General features: G+C 37.3%; 1 pseudogene; it reads right to left on the reverse strand.

The window, feature by feature from the left end:
• Positions 1-3,622: 3,622 nt before the first annotated feature.
• LOC149235595 (F-box/kelch-repeat protein At1g22040 pseudogene) lies at positions 3,623-5,126 on the reverse strand (annotated as a pseudogene).
• Between the last annotated feature and the right edge of the window lie 1,069 nt (positions 5,127-6,195).

A 6,195-nucleotide genomic window follows, 5' to 3' on the forward strand; every position in this document is an offset into this window, starting at 1 on the left:
CCAATTATGGCTAATTAATTTAATTGAGACGTCTCCAAGTCTTTTCTCATGAAACGTTTTATGGGTTTTGGAGATCTTATGTTCCTTAGCCTTTTCTGGGTTTTGGAGATCTTGTGTTCCTTAGCCTCTTAGACATCATAGAGACTAGAACACATGTCCATTGCTACCATAATCTAACAACTTCTTGCTGAAATAGTTAAAAAACTACATGGAATCCTTGAGACTATATTGTAAGTGATGGGGATTCATTTTTCATTGAAAACTTTTGGTCCAAAATATTTTCTTGTTTGGGTGTTCAATTGGCTCAACTCATCGTATCATCCTTAATCCAATGGGAAAACTAAGGTTGTGAATAAATGTTTAGAATGTTATCTTCATTTCTTTGCATCTGATAAATAAACACAATGGGTCAAGTGGTTTCCTTTAGCAGAATGGTGGTACAACACATCCTTACAAACTTCATAAAAATGTCTTCATTTATGTCACTTTATGGATATCATCCTTCATCCATCACATCACCCTAGAAAGGGACTCTAAAGGTTCTATAAGTGCATGACCAAATAGGGCACCAACAAGAGGTTCTCAAAATATTGAAGGACAACTTAGTTATAGCACAAAATAGGATGAAACAACAAATATATCAATATTGCAATGAAAGAGAATTTGAAGTAGGGGATTGGGTATTTTTGATGCTACAACCATATAAACAAATGTCCCTCAAGCAACAAAAGAAGGACAATAAATTAACATTTAGGTGTCATGTCCCCTATAAGGTGTTGCAGACGACGAGAAGTATGGCTTATAGATTGGAGTTTACTCCATATTCACATGTATATATTATCTTCCATGTTTCTATGTTTCCACAATTGCAATTAATGGATATTTATCTCCTAACAAATTGTAGTTTATTTGTATTTTGTTAATTATTAATGGAAAATAACTATAAATTCACTGATTGCAATCTTCAAAGCAAAAATGTTGCTAAATATAAAAATTGGAACTTAGAAATATGCACACACACAGTAAAAATTGACATTGTTGTTTTGGGACAAATGTCCCTGGAAAAACTGTGAAGGGAAAACTAGTGCAGCAGATGATGGTTATATTATTATAAATTATTCAACAATTCAAGAGTATAATGATATGCTTACCTCTCACTGACAAAGATCCATTTAATACTGGAAAAATAAACTGGAGATAAATTGTCTCCCTCTGCAATCAACTTACCCTCCTACTAGCCACTCGCACTCCCTTTTTGGAACTCACACTTCCTCCTGGAATGCGCAGATATGGCTGAGGAAAATTCGTACAACCCCATAATCACCTTCCAGCAAGTTTTTTTGCCTCCTTCTTCTTCTAAAAACCATTCGCTTTGCCTATGGGATACTGATATGGAAACTAGCAACTGAAACATTGATTCTCAAGCAACTCGCATTGGGAAATTTGGCTACTCGCACTAGTTGTAGCGGCCTCCTTTATATATGAATTTTGCCTCCTCTTCCTCTCTCCCAGACACTAGAAAACACTGAGGAAATTTCCTCCAAACTCTTGCTCTCAAATCTTTGTTTATCCCTATGCCTCTGATGCTTCCCTAGCTTCAATTGTGCCCTTGGTGAATAACTGCAATTGGGTAGCCAAACTACTCAACAAATACTCTATGCACTCCCCAATCCCCTAGACCCACTCTCATAATCTCTTGTTGGAGTATCAACTACCATGATTACATCTCAATTAATGCTAAAATCAATTTGAATTCATCGAAAAATTGAACTTCCCCAATTATGGCTAATTAATTTAATTGAGACGTCTCCAAGTCTTTTCTCATGAAACTTTTTATGGGTTTTGGAGATCTTATGTTCCTTAGCCTTTTCTGGGTTTTGGAGATCTTGTGTTCCTTAGCCTCTTAGACATCATAGAGACTAGAACACATGTCCATTGCTACCATAATCTAACAACTTCTTGCTTAACAAGGGTAATTGGTAACAAGATCACAATCCCAACTATTTTAGCAGAGATGAAGAAGGAAAAAGATCATACTTGAACCAAAAAATATCCTTGAAACAAGGATTAAGTAGTTATAAAATTAAGCAATTATTGAGTACCTCATCAAATGGAAGAACCTACCAGTAGAAGATGTGATATGGGAAAATCAATTATTCATGCATAAAAAACAAAAGTTATTCATGTGTTGATTGTTTGATGGGAGTGACATGTTGAGTTGTAAGGCAAATCCCCATGCTAAGCATAAAACCTCTTATTAAGCTTGTTATAGCCCTTTTTTCCACCTTATGTCAACAAGAGTAACCTAGTGTCGACCCCGTAAAGTTGTTGTTCTAAATTTGTTTCTCTTTCCCCTTGTTTGTAACCTTCTAGTAGCTTGTTTCTTCCACAGACCTATCATATTATCACCCATCACTCCATTACAATTATATAGTTCATCACTTGTTTAAATTCCAAAGTGAAGTATTGGGTGCTAAACCTTGAATCTTATGATTTACATCTGTCCTGACATAATATTTAAGGTACAATTGTCACGAAGCAATGAAGCTTTGAGAGCTTGGATGGGTCATTAAAATTGTAATTCTTCTTTTGAAATATATAATATTTGTTTTCCTTTACAAATGATAAACGATTGCATCTTTACATATGATACCCTTGAGAATGAATTTGGAAAACACCTTACACAAAAAATTAGTATGAAATTATGCCTTTCAAAAAATACATTGATCCATTTGCATAATGAACAATTTGATGAATGTATGGTTACTTGAAACAAGTGCATTCTTTAGCCTTGGTGGGTTTGAAAGGGATTCTTTAGTGAAAGGAACTTAACACAGTGAATGCAATGAGGGGGCTGTTAATTCCTTTGGTGCTCAACATGGAGTTGATAACATTTATATACACTATTACTTAGTGTATAACAACAGCACCACTCCTAAAACCATATATGAAGTCCCTTTTCTTTACCCTTTTCATTTCATAAAGACAAGCAAGGTCTACTTACAGAATTGTTAGAAAAATTGAATGAAAACGAAAAAATAAATGTCCAACATTTAACGCTGAAAGCAGGAAAACCAAACACATAACCTTTTATGCATAAAACTTACTTTTACTATGGACGTTTTATGCAGTGAAAGTTGGTATTTTGGGCTAAAATAAATTTATTCTTACAAACAAACCATACAAAACTAGCCGAGGAAAAGGTAAAACAAATACAATGCAATACCGCATGATTACTTTACTATCAGACAGATAAGACATATCTACAGAGCATGTAATACAAAGATCGTTGATTCACAATGTCAATAGAACTGTTATAAGGGACATTTTTATCGGTCCCATCAAATTCCAGCATCAACTACCAGATCGAAATGGAAAATGTGTTATATATACATTCTGTTGTTATTTATGGCACAAGGAAACTTCCCTTCTAGCCCTTACCCATGCTTAGGTGCTATGGCTGCATAGAATTTTCATATTATGCATAACATTATTGCCAGCAAAAACTACCGTTGACCATCATCTCTGAAAATAATATATTAAGATATCCATATAAGGTGTTGGCAGAAGAGTTGTACAATATTAATCAATTGTTTCAGTAAGAGATGTAAACTCTTAGAGAGACAAAGCAATGAGTGGTTGTGAAAAACGGGGTTTCGAGTTAAAAAATAGCCCCATACAGTGAATCATGCTACCCTGAGCAGCTCTCCTTTCATGATATTTACAAAGTAACCACAGCATGGAAGAAAAATAAATGTTAACCTTGGTCTTAGATCTGAAGGACCTGACAGCTAACTAGCTCAATAAAGCCAAAATGTCGACTAGCAATGCTCTTCCTATCAACCTCAGAATCAGAAATACTAGTAGAAGGATCGGAGGTCGATGACGATGAAGATGATGTAACTGCACCTTCGCTTGTGTCAGCCTGCAAAACAGCGACATTGTCGCTAATGTCTTTTGTAATAACATGAAGCTTTCCCAAGAATCCAGCTAGTAGGTAAGGTGACTCTGAATCTGTGTAATCTACGACAGGTACTTTCCTCAAAATGACTTTCCATGTATCTTCCTGGGGATCATACATTTTAATCTTACCGCTGTATAATGAACTAGAAGGATCCAACGCATACAAGTTACCATCCACCACAACGCTTAATTTTGTCCCTGCCTGCCTTGCAGGCCAACCATCTCCCATACCGTTTGGCATCTCCAGCCAAGAATCAGTAGCAGGATCATAGGCTTCACCACCAACATCTACAAAGAAAGGCCACGAATATAAGCTCTGTGGTACACATAGTTTTCCTCTAAATGCTGTCATTCCAGTAGCAATTGGTTTTAGCATATCTGCCAAAAAAGCTGTGGGCAGAACTTGAGCTCGTGCAAATGGCATGTTTGGAATTTGGGTCCAGGTATTTGTAACAGGATCATAAACCTCTGCCTACTGAAGTGGAGTCAACTCACTCCACCCACCACATAAAGCTTGTTGTTCAGGAAAGCTGTTTTACAATAAGCCCTTGCAGTGGTCATAGGTGCGACTTCTGTCCATGCATTTTTTCGAGGATCATAATGCCAGACAGATTTGAGAGTAGATGCTTTAGCAAACCCTCCCAGAACATAGAGGCGTCCATTAATGGCCCCTACAGCACAACCACAAAAAGTTTTTCTATCTAGAGAATCTTTCCGTCCAAACCAGCCCCTCACAAAACCTGTTAGCCTGTAACCCAATGTTCCCATTGCATTCCATAAACTCCATCCCATAGCTTGATTGAATTCCTCCTCATATATAAAAGCCGGCATAGGTGGCAAGCTGTGCCATTTACCTGATAACGGATCCAAAGCATTCCAGATGAGCTTTTCCTCTTCGTCTTTCATCAAAATGTATAGTCATTCTTCAGAGAAACCGATCTCTTATCTTAATTCGAAATTCAACGGCCATAACGCTCCACCTTCACCTCGATCTCTGACATGTTTCTGCAGTTGCCGAAGATGAGAGAGAAACAATGGTTCCTTGAGTATGGCAAGCGCTGGGTAGTTTGATCCAACGGTAGCCATTATTCGAATCGTCTAACATCAAATCAGACGGACGATAACGATGACAGCAAAGACCACAGGAAAGTTCATCTCAGAGGGAACGCCTTATGGTGTAATAATTAGAGGTGAAATCTCCCCCATTATCAGATCTGAAAGTTTTAATCAACTTTCCAGTTTGATTTTCAATCAGAACCTTGAAATCTATGAACATGTCAAATGCTTCCCCTTTCTTTTTCAAAAATGTCAGGCTAGGCAGTAACTCTCCAAAGGCAGAAAAAACTGGTTCGTCTGATTATTCCATAGGTAGGTTATTGTTATATACATTAGGAGTGATTGTTCAGTTCATCTTCTGATGACTGTTCACATTCCTGATTTATTTATTTACAAATTCCCCAATCATGAAGATTAGGTGTCAACATTCCCCCCCTTAATCTGAAGGGATGTTGGTGAGTCCAAGCATCATTCGGAATCGTTCAAGCTTTTCCTTTCCAAGTGCTTTGGTGAAGATGTCTGCAATTTGCTCATTTGTGGAACAATGACGGAGATGGATTGTTTTGGCCTCAACATGATGTCAAATTAGATGATATTTAGTATTGATATGCTTTGTTCGATCATGGAACTTTGGATTCTTGGCCAAATTTATTGCAGAGGTGTTATTAATCATGAGTGGAGTTGATTGTACTTGTTTTACCTGCAAATCTTCAAGAATTTTCCTGAGCCACACAATTTCTTTCGTTGCTTCAGTTGCTGCCACGTATTCTGCTTCAGTTGTGGAATCTGCTGGAACTGATTGTTTGCATGATCTCCAGGAGACAACTCCTGATCCAAGACTCATAGCATATCGTGAAGTAGATACCCCAGTTTCTTTGTCTCCATCAAAGTCTGAATCAGAGTATCCAATCAAGCTGAAGTCGTCCACCTATGTATACTTGATTCCAAGGTCTTGAGTTCCCTTCAAGTACCTTAGAACTCTTTTTGCAGCAGACCAATGTCCCTCACAAGGCTTTTGCATGAACTTGGAGAGGATTCCAATAGTAAATGAAATGTTTGGTCTGGTAGTAGTGAGGTAGATGAGACTTCCTACAAGCTGTCTATACTTTGTTGCATCCTCAAATTCCTTTCCTTCAATAGATGTGAGCTTTAAGTTTTGTTCCATTGGAGTAGAAA

This window comes from Pinus tabuliformis, chromosome 8, assembly GCF_031772625.1.
Source record: "Pinus tabuliformis cultivar Carrire ecotype Pingquan chromosome 8, CPIR1, whole genome shotgun sequence".
In the NCBI taxonomy this organism is placed as follows: domain Eukaryota; kingdom Viridiplantae; phylum Streptophyta; class Pinopsida; order Pinales; family Pinaceae; genus Pinus; species Pinus tabuliformis.